The following is a 27,020-nucleotide window of genomic DNA, read 5'->3' on the forward strand; positions in this document are numbered from 1 at the left end:
CCTCGATTCCCCTACTCTGGGAAAAACACTGCATCTTCCCGATCTATTCCTTTCATGGTTTTATACACCTCTATGACATCTCCCCTAATCCTCCTGCGCTCCATGGAATAGAGACCCAGCCTACTCAACCTCTCCCTCTTGCTCATACCCTCTAGTCCTGGCAACATCCTCGTAAATCTTTTCTGAACCCTTTCAAGCTTGACAATATCTTTCCTATAACATGGTGTCCAGAACTGAACACAATATTCTACATTAGGTCTCACCAACATCTAATACAACTGCAACATGACCTCCCAACTTCTGCACTCAATATGTGTACTGAATATACTCATGTCTGAAGCAGGGTGTCGACCCGTATCATCACCCTGTCAGCGGGCTCAGAAATGGAAAGGACTGGAATGCCGACTCACCGAGGTACTGGAGAAAAACCCAAATCCAAACGTGAATGGAACCGAAAGAAATTGACTTGGAACCGACAGAACTCAGAACACTGCCATTGAACCGACAGAATGCAGAACTGATTAGTCGGCACCCAATTGGCGATAGATTAGGGGAGCAGATTAAATCCTAATAGCTCGGGGGACGAGTGTGGAAGTCTCAAGTGTTTGGAGGCGCGGCCAGCTCCCTGTCTCCCGCTCCTCTGCTCCCTCCGCCACCCCGTATCATTGACGGTGGTCCGGTGTACACAGTGAAGCAACTGCTGAAGTCCCTGTCACAGGAGCCCCCCACACACAGACGCCTCCTGGCATCCTCTTTCGCCGGTCATACTGCTGATGAACGTCATGGATCAGGGAGAAGTTCGGGATGTCACGGGCAGGAATCCAGCTCCTCTCCTCTGGATCGTAGTGATCCCAGTCAACCAGGTACTGGATCCCTCTGCCCTGCCACCAGGATTTCAGCAGTGGCTACACCGTGTATACCGGACCACCATCAATGATGTGGGGTGGCGGGAGACAGGGAGCTGGAGGACAAAACAAGATGATGCTGAAGACATTGATGGAAGACGCATATGTAGAGACAAAAGAGGAGCTTGTCAGCCGTGTGGAGGACGGAGATGTGTGGAGCGTCCATCACCATGCCCATCGCAATCCAGCACCACTGCCTCACTAATGTTTTCAACGATGGGATAGACAATGATGGAGTTAAAAGGAAAGAGAGGAGAAGAATAATGAACACCCCAGAATTAACGGGACAAAAAGCTCATGAAGCAATAGGAGAGTATGACCAAGTGAAATAGGAATCGATGTGAAAGGTGAGGTGGGTTATGGATTAAAAGTACTATATATGAATGCGCGAAGTATAAGAAGTAAAGTGGATGAGCTTGAGGCTCAGTTAGAGATTGGTAAACCGTGGCTGACAAGGGAAGTTAGAGATGGAATAAAACTAAAAGAAAAGATGTATAAGATAGCAAAGAGTAGCAGGAAGCCAGAGGATTGGGAAACTTTCAAAGGACAACAGAAGAGAGCAAAAAGAGCAATACGATCTGAAAAGATGAGGTACGAAGCGAAGCGAAGCTGGCCAAGAATATAAAGAAGGACAGTAAAAGTTTCTTTAGGTTTCTTAAGAGAAAAAGATTAGTAAAGACAAATGTGGGTCCCTTGAAGGCAGAAACGGGTGAAATTATTATGGATAACAAGGGAATGGCGGAAGAGTTGAACAGGTACTTCGGATTTGTCTTCGCTAAGGAAGACACAAACAATCTCCCAGATGTACTGGAGGACAGAGGATCTGAAAGAAATATGCATTAGATGAGAAGTAGTATTGGGTAGACTGATGAGACTGAAAGCTGATAAATCCCCAGGGCCTGATGGTCTGCATCCCAGGGTACTCAAGGAGGTGGCTCAAGAAATCATGGACGCATTGGTGATCATTTTCCAATGTTCAATAGATTCAGGATCAGTTCCTGTGGATTGGAGGGTAGCTAATGTTATCCTATGTTTCAAGAAAGGAGGGAGAGAGAAAACGGGGAATTACAGACCAGTTAACCTGACATCGGTGGTGGGGAAGATGCTGGAGTCAATTATTAAAGAGGTAACCACATCTGGAGTATTGTGTACAGTTTTCATCTCCTAATTTGAGGAAGGACATCCTTGTAATTGAGGCAGTGCAGCGTAGGTTCACGAGATTGATCTCTGGGATGGCGGGACTGTCATATGAGGAAAGATTGAAAAGACTAGGCTTGTATTCACTGGAGTTTAGAAGGATGAGAGGGGATCTTATAGAGACATATAAAATTATAAAAGGACTGGACAAGCTAGATGCAGGAAAAATGTTCCCAATGTTAGGGGAGTCCAGAACCAGGGGCCACAGTCTTAGAATAAAGGGGAGGCAATTTAAAACTGAGGTGAGAAGTAACTTTTTCACCCAGAGAGTTGTGAATTTGTGGAGTTCTCTGCCACAGAAGGCAGTGGAGGCCAATTCACTGGATGAATTTAAAAGAGAGTTAGATAGAGCTCTAGGGGCTAGTGGAATCAAGGGCTATGGGGATAAGGCAGGCACAGGTTACTGATTGTAGATGATCAGCCATGATCACATTGAATGGCGTTGCTGGCTCGAAGGGCCGAATGGCCTCCTCCTGCACCTATTGTCTATTATCTATTATCTATTAAATAACTTATTGGGGTGTCCAGAACAATGATTGGGGTGATGAAGCTGGGTATTGTGGACTGTGGTCTGCATCTCCCAGGTGATGGAGCCCACCAGGCATGTTGGAGGCAGAATGTGTTTGTGGGAATGGTTGTCCTGGTTGGCACTAAACTGGCGGGAGAGGGAGTCGAGCTTGACATTCTTGGACGGTATGACAAGGTGAAGTTAAACCGGGTGAAAAGCAGGGCCCACCAGGCTTGACAGGGGTTGAGCCACTTCACCGAGCGCAGGTACTCCAGGTTGTTGTGGTCTGTCCAGACTTGGAATTTAAAAAAATATATATACTTTATTCCAGCAATAAATATTTACAAAACATTTTCTTTTCAAAAACTCCATCCGATATTCCCGGAGGTTATACATTCAATACAGATATTCATTGCCAGATTTACACAGAATCCCTTCCCTTATTTGGAGGGGCGTCTCTCTCCACCACACCCTGCCCCCCATGTCCAACAGCGGAAGGACCCTAGACTGTGGTCCTCCCCCACAGGGCCTTGGCGTTGGCTGCACCGAGCTTCAGTGCGTCCCTCAGCACGTACTCCTGCAGTCTGCAGTGGGCCAGTCGGCAACATTCCCTGACGGACAGCTCGCTCCGCTGGGAGGTCAACAAAGCTCGGGCAGACCAAAGAGCGTCTTTCACCGAGTTGATGACCTTCCAGCAGCACTCGATGTCGGTCTCCGAATGCGTCTCTGGAAACAGTCCGTAGATCACAGAGTCCTCTGTGACGGAGCTGCTCGGAATGAATCGTGACAGGGACCCCTGCAGACCTCTTCAGACTCTCTTGGCAAATCCACACTCTGTGAAGAGGTGGGCCACCGTCTCCTCTCCGTAGCAGCCGTCCCGAGGGCAGCGTGTGCTGGTAGTGAGGTTCCGGCAGTGCAGGAAGGATCTGACTGAGAGGGCTCCCCTCACCGCCAGCCAAGCCAGGTCTTGGTGCTCGTTGGTGAGTTCTGGCGATGAGACATTTTGCCAGACAAGCTGGGCTGTCTGTTCTGGGAACCACGCCACAGGATCCATGGAGTCATTCCCCTGCAGTGCCTGCAGGATGTTCCGTGCTGACCACTGCCCGATGGACTTGTGGTCAAAGGTGTTGGTCCGGAAGAACCTTTCCACGAACGACAGATGGTTCGGCAATGTCCAGCTGACTGGCACATTGCGTGGAATCTGCGCCAGGCCCATCCTTCGCAACACCGGGGACAGGTAGAACCTCAGCAGGTAGTGGCACTTGGTGCCCACGTGCCTTGGCTCTATGCTCCGCCTGATGCTGCCACACACGAAGGTGGCCATCAGAATGAGGGCGACGTTGGGCACGCTTTTACCCCCGTTTTCTGCCGACTTGTGCATTGTGGCTCGTCGCACCCGGTCCATCGCCGACCCCCAGATGAAGTGGAAGACGGCCCGGGTGATCCCCGTGGCGTAGGAGGGAGGGACGGGCCACACTTGCGCCAAGTACAGCAGCCCCGAGAGCACCCCACACCTGATGACCAGATTTTTCCCCGTGATGGAGAGGGAGCGCTGCTTCCACAGCTCCAGCTTCTTCCCCACCCTGGCTATCCGCTCCAGCCAATTCTTGTTACAGTTGTATCCACTTCCTGATTCCCTCCCCAAAGCCCATTTTGGAGAGCACGTCCCTCATGTACGTGTGCGATATCCTGTCGAAGGCCTTCTCCTGGTCCCAAGCTGACCAGGCAGGCATCCACCCGTCTGTCCTGCACGTAGGCAATGGTATCTCTCAGCAGCACCAGGCTGTCTGAGATTTTCCTGCCAGGTACAGAACAGGTTTGGTCCGGGTGGATCACCTGTCCCAGAGCAGACTTGACCCGGTTGGCGATGGCCTTAGACAGGATCTTGTAGTCTACATTTAACAATGTGATGGGTCTCCAATTCCTTATGTCATTCATCTCCCCCTTCTGCTTGTAGATTAGGGTGATGCTGCCCTTCCTCATAGAGTCTGACATGCTGCCGGCTAGAAGTATATCGTTGTACACTTCCAGCAGGTCCGGGCCCACCCAGTCCCACAGAGCCGAGTACAACTCTGCCGGTAAGCCATCGCCTCCGGGAGTTTTACTCGAGTCAAAGGAACGGATGGAGCCAGTCAGCTCCTCCAGGGTCAGTGGTAGGTCCAGACTCTCCCGCTTGCTGTCGTCCAAGACTTCCGTGATGGAGGACAGGAAGTTCTGGGAGGCGGTGCTGTCTGTGGTCTTTACATCGTACAGATCCTTATAAAAGGATCTGCAGATCTTGAGCATGTCTGTCTGCGAGGATGTTACCGAGCCGTCCTCCTCCCTAAGGCTTTTGATCACAGAGCTCCCCCTGTGAACCTTATGGAAGAAGTAACGTGAGCACGTCTCATCCTGCTCAACATGGCGGACCCTGGACCGGAAGATGATCTTGGAGGATTCAGAGGTAAAGAGCCGAGCTTGCCGGCCCTTCAACTCTCTCAGTTCCTCCCTCACATCTACCCCTCTCCTCTGCAGAAGGAGCAGTTGCTGCAAATCTGTCTGGAGTTGGCACAGTTCCCTCTTACCCTGTCTTGCTCTCTGAACACCTTTGGAGACGAAGAACTTCTTGATGTTCTCCTTTGTTGCCTCCCACCAGAGTGTCGGGGAGTCAAAGAGGGGCCTCACAGTTCTCCAACATGCGTAGTCCCTCTTTAGCTCCTCAACGTTCTCCGGGGTCAACAGCTCCACATTTAACTTCCACGTCCCTCTGCCCGCCTTCCGGTCCTCCTGTAGGTGACAGGTGGCCTGAAGGAGGCAGTGGTCAGAGAAGAACACCGGCGCGAGGTCGGTGTGTCTGACCGTGACGGCCCTCGATGTGAAGAGGAAGTCTATCCGGGACTGGGCTGAACCATTCGGTCCTGACCAGGTGAACCGCGGCTGGGCTCCGCCTGCAGGGTCACTGAAGGTGTCGCGCAGCTTTGCATCTTTGACCGGTGGGAGCTGCTGGAGGAGGGCCAACCGCTCGCTCGGCCTGGGTGAGGCATACACATTAATCAGCCGGAGCGGAGAACCACGGTACATTACATCCACCACCAAGAGACGCCCCCCCACCACCTCCCTTACCTCAGTGATGGTGAAGCCCCCTCCCCGCAGCAAGATCCCCAGACTGGACGCACGCTGTGCTCTTCACACTGTGCACGTTTAGGGATGCCAGTTTCAGCTCCATTGTCTGTTAGAGGCCCAGGCCATCCTTCTGCCCCAGCATGTGCATCGTTTGGGTGAGTTCCAGCACCCGTTCGTGGCACAGTTACTGGGTGCTGGCTTCCTCAGTAAGGGGCAAGTTTTCTGGTGTGGCTGGAGTTGTAAGTGGGGCACTCCTTGTTTTACCGCCTTCTGGGCACACCGCCCCCTCTGTCTCCTGTAGCTGGCGTATGGTGTCGGCTGCACTGCCCCCGGTCTCCTGGAGCTGGGGCCCATTGGCCATTGTAGAGGAGAGGTTGCTGGCGTCCGTCTGGGAGAGGACTCTTTTCTTAAACTTGCCTGCTCCCTCTGGCCTTTGCTCTTTGGGCAGAGCCCTCTGGGGTTTCCTTCCTTTTACCACCTTCCATTCCTCCTCCTGTTCTCCCTGTTCCATCGACTCGCCCTCCTGGACAGGGGGCTGGGGGTCTCTGTCCGGCGGTTGGGGGCTCGAAATGGTCGAGCTGTCATCCTTCCTGTTCTCCTTTTCTGTTTGGGCCTTCGCAGTGGTGGGAGGCGTCTCGACCACCCTGGGGGTGTTGGCAGCGGCCCCTCTTGTCGCCTGTGCGTAGGTGCAGGCTCTTTTAGGACAGGCCCTGTAGAGGTGGCCTGCCTCCCCACACAGGTTGCAGCTCTTACTCTCTTTAGTCTTTTGTCTCGTGGCCTTCCAGCTCGCAGTTCTTGCAGACGACTGTCCTGCATTCTGCGGCCACGTGCCCAGGTTTGTTGCATCTCCTGCACACCCTGTGTTGCCCCGCGTAGGACATGTAGCCTCGGTTCCCTCCGATGGCGAACACCGAGGGAGGGTGGATGATGGATCCCTTCCCGTCCACCCTCAGCTTCACCTTGACTTGCCGCTTGCTCGTCCAGATCCCGAACAAGTCCTTTATGTCCACACAGTTCCCTGCCCCTTCGACGTAGCGCGCAAGGAAGGTGAGGACATCCACGACGGGCACATGTGGGTTAAACATGTGCACCGTGATCATCCGTTCCCTCTGGGTGGGGAGGGTGAAGAGCAGCTGCACCTTCAGCAGTGACAGCGGAGCTTCGTTCCCCTTCTCCCGGAAGTCTTGCAGCATCTTCTGCCATCCCACCGGGTTCTGTAAGGTAACGTCAAAGTAGCCGTTACCCGGGAAGTCCTGGAGACAGTAAATGTCCTCGGCCTTGAATCTGCAGGCCTCCAGCAGGACCTTCTTGATGAAGAGGTCCCGTGAGAAGGGGCTCCCCTCACTAAGGTCCTTCACCGACACTCGCAGGGTATTGCGGATACCCGGCCCTCCTGCTCCACTTACTGCTGCCATCCCACCTGGATAAGGGTGTTGAGTTGGTTACCCAACCAGCATGGATCCACCCCTAAACCAGACTCCTGGTCACCGACGTGACCTCCTCTCCTCGTCCGTGATCCACGACTCGACAACGCTCAGATACTGGCACTGCTCTGTTAAGAACATACACTTGTATCCAATCCAAGGTATTTATTCACAAAATGCTGGAGTAACTCAGCGGGTCAGGCAGCATCTCAGGAGAGAAGGAATGGGTGACGTTGCGGGTCGAGACCCTTCTACAGACTGATGTCAGGGGGGCGGGACAAAGGAAGGATACAGGTGGAGACAGGAAGACAGTGGGAGAACTGGGAAGGGGGAGGGGAAGAGAGGGACAGAGGAACTATCTAGAGTTGGAGAAGTCGATGTTCACACCGCTGGGCTGCAAACTGCCCAGGCGAAATATGAGGTGCTGTTCCTCCAATTTCCGGTGGGCCTCACCATGGCACTGGAGGAGGCCCATGACAGAAAGGTCAGACTGGGAGTGGGAGGGGGAGTTGAAGTGCTCAGCCACCGGGAGATCAGGTTGTTTAAGGCGGACTGAGCGAAGGTGGATCGCCGAGCCTGCGCTTGGTTTCGCCGATGTAATTAAGTTGACATCTAGAGCAGCGGATGCAATAGATGAGGTTGGAGGAGGTGCAGGCGAACCTCTGTCTCACCTGGAAAGACTGTTTGGGTCCTTGGATGGAGTTGAGGGGGGAGGTAAAGGGACAGGTGTTGCATCTCGTGTGGTTGCAGGGGAAAGTGTCCGGGGTTGGGGTGGTTTGGGTAGGAAGGAACGAGTGGACCAGGGAGTTACGGAGGGAACGGTCTCTGCGGAACGCAGAGAGGGGAGGGGATGGGAAGATATGGCCTGTGGTGGGGTCCCGTTGTAGATGACGGAAATGTTGGCGGATGATTTGTTGGATGCGCTGGCTGGTGGGGTGGAAAGTGAGAACGAGGGGGATTCTGTCCTTGTTACGAATGGGGGGGAGGGGAAACATGAGCAGAGCTGCGGGATGTAGAACAGACCCTAGTGAGAGCCTCATCTATAATGGATTGTATCCAATCCAATGACTTGGAATGGCTGCTCAGTGCCCTGCACTCAATGCCTCCACTCCTCCAACGCCAGCCTCATCTGCCAGCAGCTCTCTGTGCCCATGTCATCATTCCTCTCAGCCGGGGCGAGGCGGCGAGAGAGGAAGGCACAGAGGTGCATCTTCTGGTCCTTGGAGGATCATTGGGAAAGCACCGCCCCAACTCCAACATCAGAGGCTCAACCTCCACCACACACTGACGGCCCGGGTCAGGATGCTCCAGGATGGGGCGGTAGTGAAGTGTTGCTTAAGATCCTGGAATGTCCCCTCGGCATCAGGAGACCAGGCAAACTTGAAGGCGTAGGCATGAGAACAGTGAGAACTCAGCGGGTCAGGCAGCATCTCTGGAGAGAAGGAATGGGTGACGTTTCGGATCAAGACCCTTCTTCAGGCTGATGTCAGAGGAGGGGGCAGGACTGCTCCCACCTTTCCTGGATCCAGCTCGACACGGCCAGCAGAGAGGATGTATTGCAGGAAGGACCCTGGGCTGCTGGACCTCACACTTCTCTGCCTTGACGGAACAGCTGATTCTCCCAGAGCTGCTGCAGGATGAGACGGACATGGTGGGTCTGTTCCGATGAAGAGCCAGAGTAGACAAGGATGTCATCCAGGTAAACGAAGACAAACGTCCCAGAGCACCTCATTGACCAGCCGAAGGGGCCAGGATTTGTGGCCAAGTTTGTGGATGATATGTAAATAGTTGGAGGGGCAGGTAGTTTACAGAAAGCAGGGACTCTGCAGGACATGGAGCAGATGGCTGATGGAATATTGTGTAAAGTGTGGAGTTATGCATTTTGATAGTAGAAAAAGAGGTGTAGACTATTTTCTAAATGGGAAGAGAATCCAGAAATCAGAGGTGCAAAGGTAAGAAAGCAAAGTCAATGCTAGCATTTATTTCAAGAAAGCTTGTATACGAAAACAGGGATGTAATGTGAAGCTGCATTTGGAATATTGTGAGCAATTTTTGGCACCATATCCGAGGAAGAATGTGCTGGCTCTGGAGAGGGTCTAGAGGAGGTTTACAAGAATGATTAGCATTTGTCAGCACTGGGCCTGTACTCGCTGGAGTTTAGAAGAACGAGGAGGGATGTCATTGAATAGTGAAAGGCTTAGATAGAGCGGTGTGGAGAGGATGTTTTCACTAGTGGGAGAGTCTAGATCTGGCGGTCAAAGCCGAAGAATTAAAGGACTTTCTAAAAGAAGGCTATTACCTCTAGTCCTAGAGATTTATTTCATCAGAGTGGTGAATCTGTGGAAATCTTTGCCACAGAAGGCTGTGGAGGCTGTCAGTGGACATTTTTAAGGCAGAGATAGATTCTTGATTAGTACAGGTGTCAAGAGATTATGGGGAGAAGGCAGGAGAATAAGGTTAGGAGAGATAGATCAGCAATGCTTGAATGGCTGAATTACTTAAAGGGCCGAATGGCCTAATTCGACTCCTATCACTTATGGCCTTATAAGAAGTCTGAATACAGAGGGGAAGAATGTGTTCCTGAATCTGGTGATTTCCAAGGTCTGTATTTTCTGCCTGAAGGGAGAAGAAGGAACGACCGGAATGTGAGTGGTCCATGATTATGATGACTGCTCTCCCAAGCCAATGTAAAATGGACATGGCGTCAATGGTGGCAAGTGTCATCTGTGTGATGGACTGGGCTGCATCTACAACCCTCTACAGCTTCTTGCAATCTTGGGCAGAGCTGTTCCCAAACCAAGCTGTGATGCTGCTGGACAGTTGGTTTTCTCCAGTACATTTGCAGAAGTTGCTGAGAGCCATTGGAGATATGCAGCACTCTACTCTTCTGTGGAAGGAGAGATGTTGGTGTGCTTCCTTGACTGTCACATCAAGGTGTTTGGTTTACGATGGACCATTGGTAATATTAATGCCAAGGACCTTGAGGTCTCAACCATTTCCACTTTGGCTGCTGATTGGCACCGAGTGCAAACTTGTACATGGAGTTAGAGCCAGATTTTCCGGTCGAGTGGTGAGTGTGTGGGGAGTGTGGTGGTGGGTTGAGAATGCATTTTGCGGGGCAGCAGTGCTGAGTATTACTGTGGATGAGGTGTTGTCACCCATACTCACTGACCGTGGTGTGGGTCAGAACGCAGAAGATCCAGTGGTGGAGGGGGATGGGTACGCCTTGGCCCAGGAGTTTGGAGATGGGTTTGGACGGGATTATAGAGTTAATGGTGGAGCCATGGTCAATAAATTGGAAGTTAACGTGGGCGTGCTTGTTATCTAGATGTCCAGAGATAAGTTTAGGACCAGGGAGATAACGTCTGTTGTTGACTCGTATGTAAAGCTTATTGAACCCAGCCCTGGTCAATAATTAGCAGCGGTGGACTGAGACCAGAGAGGATGTGGAGGAGGCTCACACTGTCTGTGTTCACTCCCACTGCTCGGCCCACAGATCACAACTCATCACTCTCCCTCCAGGCTATTCCTATGTTGCTGCCTCCCTTCACCTCACCTTGGCTGTTCTCTCTTCTCCCTTCCCTCTGTGCTCTCTTTCTCCCTCCCTCCCCTCCATCTGCTTTTTCCCCCCATTTCTCCTCATCCCTCGGACTCTCCATTTTCTTTGGCATCCCCCAGATCAGCTCCCCTTTCTGCTCTCCCCACCCCCTCCTTCCCTCTCCATCCATCTCTTCCCCCTCTCTCTCTCTTTGTGTGAAAAGTTACCTTTCAGATTCCTATTAAATCTTTTCCCCTTCACAAATCTACGTCCTGATCCTCGATTCCCCTACAGTGGGCAAGAGACTCTGTACATCTGCCCGATCTATTCCGTTCATGATTTTATACACCTCTGTAAGATCATTCCTCATCCTCCTGCGCTCCAACAATTAGAGTCCCAGTTTACTCAACAGCTCAGACCCTCTAGTCCTGGCAACATCCTCGTGAATATTCTCTGTACCCTTTCCAGCTTGACAATGTCTATACTCGACACACTAACTGATGAAGACCAATGTGCTGAAACCCTAACCCCAACCTGTGACGTCACGTTCAAGGAGCTATGTACGTGCACTCCTAGATCCCACTGCTCTACAACACTTCCAGAGCCTTACACCATGTTGTTCCCGCCCTTGTTAGACGTCCCTCAACTTTCTATTTACCCCACCTCACTCCCCACGGGGCGGTCCAGTGTTGCCCCCTCTCTCGGACGGCCATCCACACATTGCTTGAGAAACCTGTCCTCGACACATGATTAATTCTGCCCCAACTAATTATTTGCGGCACGGTGGCGCAGCGGTAGAGTTGCTGCCTCACTGCGTAAGTGACCCAGGTCCTGATCCTGACTATAGGTGATTTCTGTACAGAGTTTGTATGTTCTCCTTGTGACCGCGTGGGTTCTCTCCTGGAGCTCTGCTTTCCTCTCACCTTCCAAAGACCTAGATTTGTAGGTTAACTGGCTTCTGCAAATTGTTGTATGAATGAACTAGTGTTTTTGCTGTGCCCATTTGCGATGATTCCACATCTATTCCCTGATTCTACCCTTTATCTACGCGCCAGGGGTGAAACTCCTTGGGTAGATGGGGGGCAGTTGGCAGAGTGTGATTGTGGTTGGGTCAGGAAAAGGTCCTTCAGCCCAAGCCCTCCGTGCTGACCAAGATGCTCCATGCAAGCTAGTACCCATTGCCAGTATGTAGCCCTCTAAACTTTCCTGCCCAGTATCCTATAAATGCTGTTATCAACAGCATTTCCATATACCCACCACCCTCTGAGCAAAATGATTGCCCCTCGGGTTCTGTTAAGACTTGCCCCTCACACTGGTTGCCCCACGAGTTCTGGATTTGCCTGTCCTGATGAAAAGATTCCCATTTTGACAGTAAAGTTGGTGGTATTGTAGATAGTGAAGATGTTGATGGAAATTGTAACAGGATCTTGATTGGTTGGCCAGGCAGGGTCTGAAATGGTTAATGAAATTTAATAGAGAGACATTTGAGCTGTTGCATTTTGGGAAGTCTAACATGGGCAGGACCTACACTGAATGGCAGGGCTCTGGGGAGTGTTGTAGAGCAGAGGGATCTTGAAGGTGCATCCCAAACGGCTGAGGGTGGTCAAAAAGGCTTTCGACACAGTTGTGAATAGAGGACTAGAGGATATAGGTTTAAGGTGCAGGAGAAAAGATTCATCAGTCAGAGTACTGAATACAGAAGTTTGGAGGTTATGTTGCAGTTATATAAGATGTTGCTTTTGCCACATTTAGAGTATTCAAGTTCAAGTTCAAAAACACTTTATTTGTCCCCGTGGGGCAATTTACAAAGGCAATGTTCAGTTTTGGGCACCTTGTTATAGGAAAGATGTTGTCAAGCTGGATGCAGGGAAGATTTCTGAGGATGTTGCCAGGACCTGAGGGCCTGAGTTATGGGGCAAGGTTGAACAGGCTGGGACTCTATTCCTTGGAGCGCAAGAGGTTGAGGCATAATCTTATTGAAGTGTATAAAATCATGAGAGAATAGATCAGGTAAATGCACACTCTTGGCCAGAGTAGGGAAATCGAGAATCAGAGGACGTAGGTTTAAGGTGGGGGGGGGACGGGGGGACGGACAGATTTAATAGAAACCTGAGAGGTAACTTGTTTACACAAAGCATGGTGGGTGGATGCAGTGGGCTGCCACGTGAGGTGGTTGAGGCAGGTACTATCACAACGTTTAAGGAACATTTAGACGGGTACATGGATTGGACCGGTTTGAAGGGATAATGGCCATACATAGGCAGGTGGGCTAGTGTGGATGGGATATGTTGGTCAGTGTGGGCTTTGGCTGAAGGGCCTATTTCCACACTGTATTACCAAAATGAACACAATACTCAAGTGCAAACTCACCAATGTCTTGTATAACTGTAACATAACATCCCAACCTCTATAGACATACATGAAAATATCGAGGAACTCAGCAGGCCAGATATTATCTGTGGAGGGAACGGGCAAGTGACCTTTGGGGCCAGGACCCTTCATCAGACTGATGGATCTGAGAGTAGAAAGTGAGTTAGATGCAAGGAGAGAGTAACCAAAGATTGAGGTGAAATGGGGACAAAAGGGTGAAGGTGTGAAATTTGACAAGGAAGATGGGGAATGGGATGTTGAACTAGAGGGAAAGGGAAAGGTAGCAGCTGGAACGAGGTGGAAGTGGGAGTGGGGAAGCTGGGAGATGAGCGAATGGAGGTGGGGAAAGGAGCGGGATGCTGGGGGTAGAGGAAGTGGAATGAAAGGTAGGGTGGGGGGGGGGGAATTGGGTAGATGAGAAGGGAGGGATTACCTGAAATTGGAAAATTCAGTGCTCACACCAATAGGTTGTGAGCTCCACAGGTGGAGTTGAGGTGTTCCTCCAGCTTGTGTGGCCTCACTCTGGCAGTGAAGGTCCCAGGACAGAAAGGTCAGTGTGAGAATGAGGATCGATCACCTTCTCCTCCTGCGGCCTCCCCACGACTGCAGATTACCCATTCCTGGAGGAATTGTGGAATGCATTGCCACAGACGGCTGTGGAGGCCAAGTCAATGGGTATTTTTAAGGTGGAGATTGACAAAATCTGGATAAGTAAGGGGTGTCAAGGTTATGGGGTGAAGGCAGGGGAATGGGGTTGAGAGGGAAAGATAGATTAGCCATGATTGAATGGCAGAGTAGACTTGATGGGCCAAATGGCCTAATTCTGCTCCTAGAACTTAGGAACCTCCCCCTGCCACCCACCATCCCTCCCTTTGGTTTTGCATTTCACTCCTCCACTTCCTCCCCTATCTGATTCCACATCCGCACCTTTTGCCCCACTTCACCTTGGTTACTATCTCCACCCATCTACAATCCTCTCTCCCTCCTTGAACCTATGTCCTCTGGTCCTCGATTCCCCTACTCTGGGCAAGAGATTCTGTGCATCTACCCGATCTATTCCTCTCATGATTTTATACACCACAATAAAATCACCCTTCATCCTCCTGCGCTCCAAGGAATAGAGACCAAGCCTACTCAACCTCTCCCTATAGCTCACACCCTCTAGTCCTGGCAACATCCTCGTAAATCGCTGAACCCTTTCAAGCTTGACAATATATTTCCTATAACATGGTGCCCTGAACTGAATGCAATATTCTAAATGCAGTCTCACCAACATCTTATCCAACTGCAACATGATCTCCTAACTTCTATACTCAATACTCTGACTGAGGGTATGAGAGAAGGTCTCGCTCAAGTTGACTGGAGCAGGTTATTTGCGGGGTGAAGGATAGTGTTAATATGCAGGGAACGCTGGCCGGTGGGCCGAAGGGCCTGTTTCCACGCTGTATCTCTAAACTTAACTAAACGAAAAGATGAAGATAGGAGATGGAGAGCTTAGTGACATGATGTCAGGACAATAACCTCTCATAGAGTGATACACAGAATGATACAGCATGGAAAGAGGCCCTTCGGCCCAACTTGCCCACGAGATGTATGAATAGTTACAGGTGAGGTGATGGCTAATATCGTGCCTCTATTTAAAAAGGGTTGCATGGAAAATCTGGGGAACTTTCGGCCAGTGAGCCTACCATCTGAGGTAGATAAATTGCTGGGAAGGATTCTGAGGGATAAGATATATATAGTATGCATTCAAATAAACAAGGGCTGATTAGAGATAATCAACATGCCATTACAATCAGTTTTTTGGAGATGAAACTTCACACTCAGAGTAAACAAAAAAAGTTGATGAGAACAGAGAACAGATATTGTCTGTATGGATTTTGGCAAGGCATCCGATAAGGTTCCACATGGTAGGCTGCTGTGGAATGTTAGATTGCATGGGATCCAGGGAGAGCTAGCAAACTGGATAGAAAATTGGTTTCATGGAAGGAAGCACACGGTGATGGTGAAAGAATGTTTTTCAGATTGAAGACCTATGACTAGTAGCGTATCTCAGGGATTGGTGCTGGGCCCTTGCTGCTTGTGGTTCATTTCAACTATTTGAATGAGAATGTATAAGGCAGGATTAGTATAAGAAAATAACTGCAGATGCTGGAACAAATCGAAGGTATTTATTCACAAAATGCTGGAGTAACTCAGCAGGTCAGGCAGCATCTCGGGAGAGAAGGAATGGGTGACGTTTCGGGTCGAGACCCTTCTTCAGACTGATCAGTTCTTCAGACTCATCAGTCTGAAGAAGGGTCTCGACCCGAAACGTCACCCATTCCTTCTCTCCTGAGATGCTGCCTGACCTGCTGAGTTACTCCAGCATTTTATGAATAATAGATAAAGACACATTTGGAGTATGGTGCCCAGTTTTGGCCACTACTTGAGGGCCTGAGAAATGTGGGGATATTGGGCAGGCTAGGATTTAGCAGGCACCAAGGGGTGATTTTAGAGAGGTGTACAAAATCAATGGGAATTGATAGGATAAATAGACATAGTCATAGTGTGATACAGTGTGGAGACAGGCCAGCATTAGGTCCACATCCCTCCAAACCTGTCCATCCATGTACCTGTTATGTGCTTCTTAAATGTTGGGATAGACCCTGCCTCAACTACCTCCTCTGGCAGCTTGTTCCATACATCCACCATAGTCTTTTACCCAGAGTGGAGGAATCAAGAAACAGGCGATAGGTTTAAGGGGAGAGTGGAAAGATTTAATCGGAAACTGCCAGACAACTATTTCACTCTGAGGGTGGTGGGCACATGGAATGAGCGGCCAGAGGAGGTAGTTGGGGCTCGTAAATAACATTTAAGGGACACTTGAAGAGGAATATGGATAGGAAAGGCTAGGGTCAAATGGGACATAGCGATAGGGGATCTTCGTTGGTGGACACAAACTTGTGCTATATGCCTCTTTGCATGGAAGAGTATTCTCCTTACTCCAAACAGTCTGTTTTAACATGTACAGTGCAGATTAGGCATGTTTCAATAAGCAAACATAATTTTGAAATGACCTGCTGTTAATCTCGTTAGTTTATGAAATTCATGGTCCTGAATCGATTTGAAGCATTTATTTGGTTGCACAACATTTCAGTCCGTACAAAAGAGTACTACACCGACTACAAACGGTCCAATTTGATATTTCTAATGCACAGAAGCTATGATACATTAATTTGCCATTAATTAGGCAGAGCTTTGAAATAAACCTGTTGTAAAAGACTTTAGTTTATGCAAGTCATGGAATCAATTGGAAGCATTCATTTGGTTGCATAACCTGACAAGCAAACGTTATTTCACACCGGATTGAAAAGTAGCCAACTCACTGGAAACAGTCAAATGCCGTTTACAATGCATAGTTTGTTTCATTCATTCAATTCACCCATCGGAAACTACTCAATAAAATGTCGTTCATGGTCCTGAATTGATGAGAAGCATATATAGAACATACATGGAACATTACTGCACAGGAACCACATTCGTCCCACATTGTTTGTGCCAAACATGAGGCTACGTTAAACTGATCTCATCTGCCTGTAGATGACCCATACCCCTCTATTCCCTGCAATTCCGTATGCCTATCTGAAAGCCTCGTATTTGCCTCCACCACCAGGACAGGTGCCCACCACCAGGACAGGTGCCCACCACCAGCACGTCCACCACCAGTACAGGTGCCTACCACCAGTACAGATGCCCACCACCAGCATGTCCACCACCAGTACAGATGCCCACCACCAGTACAGGTGCCCACCACCAGTACAGGTGCCCACCACCAGGACAGGTGCCCACCACCAGCACCACCACCAGGACAGGTGCCCACCACCAGCACCACCACCACCAGTACCAGGTGCCCACCACCAGGACAGGTGCCCACCACCAGGTCAGGTGCCCACCACCAGCACTACCACCAGGACAGGTGCCCACCACCAGGACAGGTGCCCACCACCAGGTCAGGTGCCCACCACCAGCACCACCACCAGGTCAGGTGCCCACCACCAGGACAGGTGCCCACCACCAGGTCAGGTGCCCACCACCAGGTCAGGTGCCCACCACCAGGACAGGTGCCCACCACCAGGACAGGTGCCCACCACCAGGTCAGGTGCCCACCACCAGCACCACCACCAGGTCAGGTGCCCACCACCAGGTCAGGTGCCCACCACCAGCACCACCACCACCAGTACAGGTGCCCACCATCAGGACAGGTGCCCACCACCAGGACAGGTGCCCACCACCAGCACCACCACCAGGACAGGTGCCCAGCACCAGCACCACCAGTACAGGTGCCCACCACCAGGACAGGTGCCCACCACCAGGACAGGTGCCCACCACCAGGACAGGGTCCCACCACCAGTCCAGGTGCCCACCACCAGGACAGGTGCCCACCACCAGCACCACCACCAGGACTCACCACTCTCTGTGTAAAACCCTTGCCCCCCCCACATCTCCTTTAAACCTTCCCCCTCTCATCGTCTCGCTATGTCCAGTATTGGATTTTTCCACAATGGGATAAAGGTTCAGACTGTCAACCCTATTTATGCCTGGAATTTTTTGAGGATGTAACAAGGAAAATTGACAGGGGAGAGCCGGTGGATGTAGTGTACCTCGACTTTCAGAAAGCCTTCGACAAGGTTCCACATAGGAGATTGGTGGACTAAATTAGAGCACATGGTAATGGGGGTAGGGTACTGACATGGATAGAAAATTGGTTGGAAGTCAGAAAGCAAAGAGTGGGGATAAATGGGTCCCTTTCAGAATGGCAGGCAGTGACTAATGGGGTACCGCAAGGCTTGGTGCTGGGACCGCAGCTATTTACAATATAAATATAGCACAAAAAGTAAGGAAATTTGTGTTTGGTAGATTATTTCTTTGTTGTAACAATGCTTCTTGGCAATAAATCTTATACCGTTGGAAAGCCTGTTTATTTCCCTTTTAAATGGTGCCACATTTGTAAGGAACATGCATTTGTGGGATGAGCAGCAGAGCTGAGTATATGGGTTGCGCCCATGAAAAATTTGCCAAATCTTCTCTGCCAATGCCAAACAGCTTATTCTGCTGTTGCTATTGACTCTTGTTTTGAGCTTCTGGTACCCCAGGTGCTGACAATCAGGTGCCTGATTGGCACCTGATTGGCAGCATCTGTGAGCTTGGGCCCTGCTACAGTGGTCAGTAGGTGTCTGCTCCAAGAATCGGCATGCCACGTTTGACTGATCTGGATCGGGCCCGTGCGATAGGGCAACTTCAAGCTGGTGTTCCGCAAACCCAAGTTGCGGCATTATTTGGAGTGAGCCCTAGTACCATCTCCAAAGAATAGAATAGAATTAAAAGTAACATTAGCAAATTTGCAGATGATACAAAGCTGGGTGGCAGTGTGAACTGTGAGGAAGATGCTATGAGGTTGCAGGGTGACTTGGACAGGTTGTGTGAGTGGGCATTCGCAGATGCAGTTTAATGTGGATAAGTGTGAGGTTATCCACTTTGGTGGTAAGAATAGGAAGGCAAAGTATTATCTAAATGGTGTCAAGTTAAGAAAAGTACAATGAGATCTGGGTGTCCTAGTGCATCAGTCACTGAAAGGAAGCATGCAGGTACAGCAGGCAGTGAAGAAAGCCAATGGAATGTTGGCCTTCATAACAAGAGGAGTTGAGTATAGGAGCAAAGAGGTCCTTCTGCAGTTGTATAGGGCCCTAGTGAGACCGGACCTGGAGTACTGTGTGCAGTTTTGGTCTCCAAATTTGAGGAAGGATATTCTTGCTATTGAGGGCGTGCAGCGTAGGTTTACTAGGTTAATTCCCGGAATGGCGGGACTGTCATATGTTGAAAGACTGGAGTGACTAGGCTTGTATACACTGGAATTTAGAAGGATGAGAGGGGATCTTATCGACACATATAAGATTATTAAGGGGTTGGACACATTAGAGGCAGGAAACATGTTCCCAATGTTGGGGGAGTCCAGAACCAGGGGCCACAGTTTAAGAATTAGGCCATTTAGAACGGAGATGAGGTAAAACGTTTTCAGTCAGAGAGTTGTGAATCTGTGGAATTTTCTGCCTCAGAAGGCATTGGAGGCCAATTCTCTGAATGCATTCAAGAGAGCGCTAGATAGAACTCTTAAGGACAGCGGAGTCAGGGGGTATGGGGAGAAGGCAGGAACGGGGTACTGATTGAGAATGATCAGCCATGATCACATTGAATGGTGGTGCTGGCTCCAAGGGCCGAATGGCCTCCTCCTGTACCTATTGTCTATTGTCTCTCCTAATTTTATATAGTTTAGTTTAGAGCTACGGCGCACAAACAGGCCCTTCGGCCCACTGGATTTGCGTCGGCCAGCGATCCCCACATATTAGCACTATCCTACACACACTAGGGACAATTTTTACTTTTACCAAGCCAATTAACCTATAAACCTGTACGTCTTTGGAGTGTGGGAAGAAACTGAAGATCTCGGAGAAAACCCACGCAGGTTACGGGGAGAACGTACAAACTCTGTACTGACGGCGCCCGTAGTCAGGATCAAACCCAGATCTCCGGCGCATCATTCACTGTAAGGCAGCAACTGTACCGCTGCGCCACCGTGCTGCCTATCAGGGGCGGTAGAGTTGCTGCCTTCCAGTTCCAAAGGTTCGATCCCGATTACTGGTGCTGTCTGTACAGAGTATGTACGTTTTGCCTGTGACCGTGTGGGTTTTCTCTGAGTGCCCTGGTTTCCTCCTTTACTCCAAAGATGTACAAGTTTGTAGGTTAATTGGCTTTGTTAAAATTATACGTCCCTTGTGTGTCGGATAGTGTTCGTGTACGGCGTGGACACAGTGAACCAAAGGGCCTGTTTACACACTGTATCTCTAAAGTCTAAAGTCTCTCTTCAAAACCTTTTTCATTGGTGGGTCGGTGGTGGAGAGAGTTAACAAGTTCAAGTTCCTGGGGGTGCATATCTGTAAAGATCTGTCCTGGACTCAGCACATCGATGTACACTACAAACTCCAAATAAACAACAAACTGCCGAGACTGCACTTTGGGCCTTGTTTTGTTTTGCACTATATTGAGGTTTATTATTAATTGAACTTTTTTTCCTTCCTCTCCCCCCCCACTCCATCCCCCTCAACCCCACTTATCCACCCTCCTCCCCCTCCCTCCTTCCCCCCTCCCTCCCTCCCTCCCCCCTCCCTCCCTAGGAGATAGATTTAAACTTTAAAATGTGAATAACTTAAAAAATATAGCACCGATTTCAATGAAACTTCTTCCATTAGATGGTGAGTAAGGTGGGCCTAAAATTGTCACACTATCTATCATGTGCCATTTTGTCTGTTGTTCAGGAACAAACAAACAAACAAACGAGTTTTAGTATATAGATGAAAATAAAAAACTTGGACAACAAAATAAGACTCTTGAACAAGCCTGTGAGAAGGGAAGAAATGAAATGGCACCTCCTGTGATTAGAAGTGATAGGTAGGGACAGAAGTGTGCTGAGAAATGTGCGGTTATCCACTTTGGCGGCAAAAACAAGGAGGCAGATTATTATCTCAATGGTGTCAGATTAGGTGAAGGGGAAGTGCAATGAGACCTGGGTGTCCTTGTACACCAGTTACTGAAAGTAAGTGTGCAGGTACAGCAGGCAGTGAAGAAAGCTAATGGCATGGTAGACACAAAATGCTGGATTAACTCAGTGGGTCAGGCAGCATCTCGGGAGAGAAGGTAATGGCATGTTGGCCTTCATAATGAGAGGATTTGAGTATAGGAGTAAAGAGGTCCTTCTGCAGTTGTATAGGGCCCCGGTGGGACCACATCTGGAGTATTGTGTGCAGTTTTGGTCTCCTAATTTGAGGAAGGACTGGCTGGAAGAGTGGGAAGCCAGAGGATTGGGACTCTTTTAAAGAGCAACAGAAGATAACTAAAAAGGCAATACGGGGAGAAAAGATGAGGTACGAGGGTAAACTAGCCAATAATATAAAGGAGGATAGTAAAAGCTTTTTTAGGTATGTGAAGAGGAAAAAAATAGTCAAGGCAAATGTGGGTCCCTTGAAGACAGAAGCAGGGGAATTTATTATGGGGAACAAGGAAATGGCAGAAGAGTTGAACCGGTACTTTGGATCTGTCTTCACTGAGGAGGATACAAACAATCTCCCAGATGTTCTAGTGGCAAGAGATCCTAGGGTGACAGAGGAACTGGAGGAAATCCACATTAGGCAGGAAAAAGTTTTGGGTAGACTAATGGGACTCAAGGCTGATAAATCCCCAGGGCCTGATGGTCTGCATCCCAGGGTGCTTAAGGAGGTGGCTCAAGAAATTGTGGACGCATTAGTAATGATTTTCCAATGTTCCATAGATTCCGGGTCAGTTCCTGTGGATTGGAGGGTAGCTAATGTTATCCCACCTTTCAAGAAAGGAGGGAGAGAGAAAACGGGAAATTATAGACCAGTTAGTCTGACATCAGTGGTGGGGAAGATGCTGGAGTCAATTATAAAAGACGAAATTGCGGAGCATTTGGATCGCAGTAACAGGATCGTTCCGAGTCAGCATGGATTTACGAAGGGGAAATCGTGCTTGACTAATCTACTGGGATTTTTTGAGGATGTAACTAGGAAAATTGACAAGGGAGAGCCGGTGGATGTGGTGTACCTCGACTTTCAGAAAGCCTTCGTCAGCAGAGATGGCTTGTGGAAGATAATGCAGAAGTTTGGCTGTCCCAGCAAGTTCATCACGATTGTCCGGCAGTTCCATGATGGCATGATGGTGAAAGTGCTAGATGATGGAGACGAGTCGGAAGCCTTTCCAGTGACAAACGGCGTGAAGCAAGGTTGTGTTCTTGCCCCTACACTCTTCAGCATGGTCTTCTCTGCCATGCTGACTGATGCTTTCTGTGACTGCCAGGATGGAATGCACATCAGGTACAGGACTGACAGCAGGCTGTTCAACCTCAGGCGCCTGCAAGCTGTTACATAGAAACATAGAAAAAAGGTGCAGGAGTAGGCCATTCGGCCCTTCGAGCCTGCACCGCCATTCAATATGATCATGGCTGATCATCCAGCTCAGTAGCCTGTACCTGCCTTCTCTCCATACCCCCTGATCCCTTTAGCAAAAAGGGCCACATCTAACTCCCTCTTAAATATAGCCAATGAACTGGCCTCAACTACCTTCTGTGGCAGAGAATTCCACAGACTCACCACTCTCTGTGTGAAGAAATGTTTTCTCATCTCGGTCCTAAAAGACTTCCCCCTTATCCTTAAGCTGTGACCCCTGGTTCTGGACTCCCCCAACATCGGGAACAATCTTCCCGCATCTAGCCTCTCCAACCCCTTAAGAATTTTATATGTTTCTATAAGATCCCCCCTCAGTCTTCTAAATTCCAGCGAGTACAAGCCCAGTCTATCCAGTCTTTCCTCATATGAAAGTCCAGCCATCCCAGGGATCAATCTGGTGAACCTTCTCTGTACTCCCTCTAAGGCAAGAACGTCTTTCCTCAGGTTAGGAGACCAAAACTGCACACAATACTCCAGGTGCGGTCTCACCAAGGCCCTGTACAACTGCAGCAGAACCTCCCTGCTCCTAAACTCAAATCCTCTTGCTATGAATGCCAACATACCATTCGCTTTCTTCACTGCCTGCTGCACCTGCATGCTTGCTTTCAATGACTGGTGCACCATGACACCCAGGTCACGTTGCATCTCCCCTTCTCCCAATCGGTCACCATTCAGGTACAAAGGTGAAGGAGACCATCATCAGAGATTTCCTGTTTGCTGATGACTGCGCCCTCAACGCCTGCACAGAGCCGACGATGCAGCATGAAATGGACTGTTTCTCACAGGCCTGTGACAACTTTGGTCTCTCCATTAGCACCAAAAAGTCTGAAGTTATGTACCAGCCCGCGCCTGGAAAGCCCTACCAGGAACCACACATCACAGGCAGTCGACAGCTTTACCTATCTGGGTAGTACACTCTCGCGAGTGGTGAACATTGACGCTGAGGTCAACAACAGGATTGCCAAGGCCAGCGCTGCCTTTGGGCGACTCCGTGGGAATGTTTGGGAGCGGAGAGGACTCAGCCTTACCACCAAGCTGATGGTCTACCGTGCAGTGGTACTCACCACTCTTCTCTATGCCAGTGAGACCTGGACTGTCTACAGCAGACATGCCAAACAGCTCAACCACTTTCACTTGAGCTGCCTACGCAGACTCCTTCACATCAGGTGGCAGGACAAAATTCCCGACACAGAGGTCTTGGAACGGGCCGGAATTCCCAGCGTCCACACCCTCCTACGGAAAGCCCAAGCCCAAGCCAGGACATATCGTCAGAATGCCAGAGAGTCGACTGCCAAAACAGCTTCTGTATGGAGAACTGTATCAGGGCAAGCGCTCAGTAGGAGGACAGAAGAAACGGTTTAAGGACTGCCTCAAAGTGTCCCTCAAAGACTTGGACATCAACCTCAGCACTTGGGAGTCTCTTGCTCTGGACCGTCTAACTTGGCGTAGCAAGCTCATCACAGGATCCCGTGCAGCAGAGAACAGACGCGTTGCAGAGGCCCAGAAGAAACGCACCGCGCGCAAGGCCCGGGCTACCTCCACTTCCACTGCAGCAGCCATCCACTTGTGTCCTATGTGTGGGCGTGACTTCCGGGCCCGGATTGGCCTCACCAGTCACTTCCTCCAACTGAAAGTGAAGTCATGGTCATCTTCGAACCCGAAGGACGAACAACAACATAAGCAAGGTTTGCTCTTGGGGATCGGCCTGTTGGAGAGCGGCCTTGTCGAGGGAAGTGCCTTGGGAGAAAACTGCGAGTCTTTGGCTCGAGTGTCTTCGGCGAGGAGGCTGAGGTGAGGAGACCATGCCAAAAGTTGGAGAGGGTGAGACACAGTGAAGAAATGACAGGTAAGCTGATTCTGTGAGATGTTTGTAGGACGTAGGAGATCAGGGAGACTGCTGGTGCCTCTGGCTGCTACAACTGTGGAAAATGTGTCCACGTTCAGCTCCTGAAGAACCGCGTTAGGGAACTGGAGAGGCAACTGGATGACCTTAGGATCATCCGAGAAAACGAGTTTCCTGGACAAGACCTACAGCGAGATTGTTACACCGCAGATACTAGAAGAAAGAAGGTGGGTGACGATGAGGAAGAGAAGGAAGGTTGGAGTACAGGAGACCCCGGGGGTTGTACCTCTTGAAAACAAGTACACCCTCTTGGAAGCTGTCGAGACAGAAGGCACTGCCCGTCTGAGCGGCGGACAGGTCTGCGAGTTAAAATGTGGTGCTGAGGCAAAACCGAAGAGACAGACGTCAGGCAGAGTCGTGGGAGTAGTGAAACGTACAGACAGGGGTTTCTGTGGCAACAAGCGCGATTCAAGGATGGTGTGTTGCCTCTTTCGTGTTCTTGTTCTATGCCTGTATGAAACTTTGCGAGTCTTCAAGGTACAACAGAAGTCCTTATTACAATAACTCAATGCTGGCAGCAAGACAACTAAAATGGCTGCCACCCCACAATCTGACCCCACACTCACACACTGTGTACAGACAAGATAACTATGTACAATACATCTCCCTTTGTCCTGTGCAGCACCACTTGCTGCACGGGAGGAGCAACGGGTCCTCCCACCCCACACAGTCCATCAGTTTCCAGTTCCTCGTGCTGATGAGGGCAGGAACAGAGAGATAGGGGATCTGAATGTGTGGCTCATCCTTGATTATGCTGCTGGCCTTGCTGAGGCAGCATGAAGTATAAATTGAGTCAATGGAAGGGAGGTTGGTTTGTGTGATGATCTGGGCTGTGTCCACAATTCGCAGCAATTTCTTGCAGTCTTGGATGGAGTTGTTTCCAAACCAAGGTGTGATGCAGCTTGATAAAATGCTTTCAATGGCGCACCTGTAGAAGTTAGTGAGCTGTTGGGGACCTGCTGAACTTCCTAAACGTTCTAAGGAAGTTGGTCAGCTTTCTTGGTCGTTGCTTCAATATGGCTGGTTCAGGGGAAGTTGTTGGTGATATTGACTCCTCGGAATTTGAAGTTTTCAACCATCTCTCCTTCAGCGCCGTCACTGCAAACTGGGGTATGTGAACCACTTCACTTCCTGAAGTCAATCACTATCTCCTTTATCTTGCTGACATTGAGAAAAAGGTTGTTGTCTCCACACCAGGACACGAGGTTCTCCAACTCCTTCCTGCACTCCGTCTCATCATTAATTGATATCTGGCCCACAATGGTGGTGTCTGTGAATTTGTAAATGTAATTAGATTTGTACATGGTTGGTCGTGGGTGTACAAGGAGTAAAGAAGGGGGCTGAGAACGCATCCTTGTGGAGCACCAGTGTTGAAGATTGTCATGGAGGATGATTTATTCCCTATCCTCACTGATTGCGGTCTGTTAGTCAGGAAGTTGATGATCCAGTTGCAGAGATGATTGCTGACTCCAAGTCCCACGAGTTTGGTGGTGCTTGGATCATATTAAAGGCAGAGCTTAGTCTATGTGTCTGATGTAGGTGTCTCTCTAATCCAGGTGTTCCAGGGATGTGTAGGGCGAGGTCGACGGCATCGTCCCTGGACCTGTTGTGGTGGTAGGCGAACTGCAGGGATCAAGGCCGTTGGGTAGTCTGAATTTAATGCGTCTATAACTACCCTCTCAAAACATTTCATGGTGGATTTCAAGGCCAGTTGCCTGGAATGGAGGTTTCTAAGCAGTGATTGCACAGGCTGGTCTTGTTCTCACTGGAATGCAGGAGGCTGAGGTTCATAAAATTACATGGGGTATAGATACCCCATCAATCTTTTCCTCAGAGCAGGAGAGTCTAGAACCAGAGGGTCACAGGTTTAAGGTGAGAGGGAAAAACTCTGTAAGAACGAGATCTAAAGGATACGTTTTCCACGTAGTCGTTTCTCAAATGCTGCGATAGTACCTTCCTCAACTACCCCCCTCGGCAGCTCATTCCATGCACCCAACACCAATTGTGTGAGGGTTGTGGGCCAAACACAGGCAGACGGGACAAGTGTAGATGGGAAATGTTGGTCGGTGTGGGTAAGTTAGACCAAAGGGTCTGTTTCCATGCTGTATGATTCTATGAGGGTAGTTGTTTCTAGAATGATGTGCAAGAGTCATTTGGACAGGTCTTGGATAGGCATGGGTCCTTGAAGGTGAAGTCGCGGGTAGATCGGTGATCAAAAAGGATTTTGGCACATCAGCCAGAGCATTGAGTAGTCTGAAGAAGGGTCTCAACCCGAAACGTCACCCATTCCTTGTCTCCAGACATGCTGCCTGTCCCGCTGAATTACTCCAGCTTTTTGGATCTATTGAGTAAAGAAGTTAGGTGGGCATGTTGCAGTTGTACATGTGGTGAGGTCACATTTAAAGTATTGCGTTCTGTTCTGGGCACCGTGTTATAGGAAAGATGTTGTCAAGCTGGAAAGGGTGCATAGATTTACGAGGATGTTGCCAGGACTCGAGGGTCTAACCTATAGGCAGAGGCTGAGTACGCTGGAACTCCATTACTTGGAGCACGGGAGGATGAGGTGTATAAGATCATGATTGGAATAGATCGGGTAGATGCACAGTCTCTTGCCCAGAGTAGGTGAATCGAGAACCAGATGACATAGGTTTAAGGTGAAGGGGAAAAGATTTAATAGGAATCTGAGGAGTAATTTTTTCACACAAAGGGTGGTGGGGGTATTGAACAAGCTGCCAGAGGAAGGTAGTTGAGGCAGGGACTATCCCATCGTTTAAGAAACAGTTGGACAGGTACATGGATAAGACAGGTATGGAGGGATATAGACAAAGTAGTGCAGGTGGGACTAATGTAGCTGGGACAAGTTGGTGGTGTGGAGAAGTTGGGCAGAAGGGCCTTTTTCCACACTGTATCCCATGGGTCCATAATTTCAGATGACCAAGAAGGAAAGGACCCCAGGCCAATTGTACAAATTCCAGGGAAAACTATTCCAGCAGGATGGGTGTGGATCCAACAGTGCC

General features: G+C 49.7%; 1 protein-coding gene; it reads right to left on the bottom strand.

Moving 5' to 3' along the window:
* The window catches only part of LOC144611320 (gametocyte-specific factor 1-like), a 98,867-nt gene that overhangs the window by 34,544 nt on the left and 37,303 nt on the right, over positions 1–27,020 (bottom strand).

Source organism: Rhinoraja longicauda, chromosome 40, assembly GCF_053455715.1.
Source record: "Rhinoraja longicauda isolate Sanriku21f chromosome 40, sRhiLon1.1, whole genome shotgun sequence".
NCBI classification, from domain to species: domain Eukaryota; kingdom Metazoa; phylum Chordata; class Chondrichthyes; order Rajiformes; family Arhynchobatidae; genus Rhinoraja; species Rhinoraja longicauda.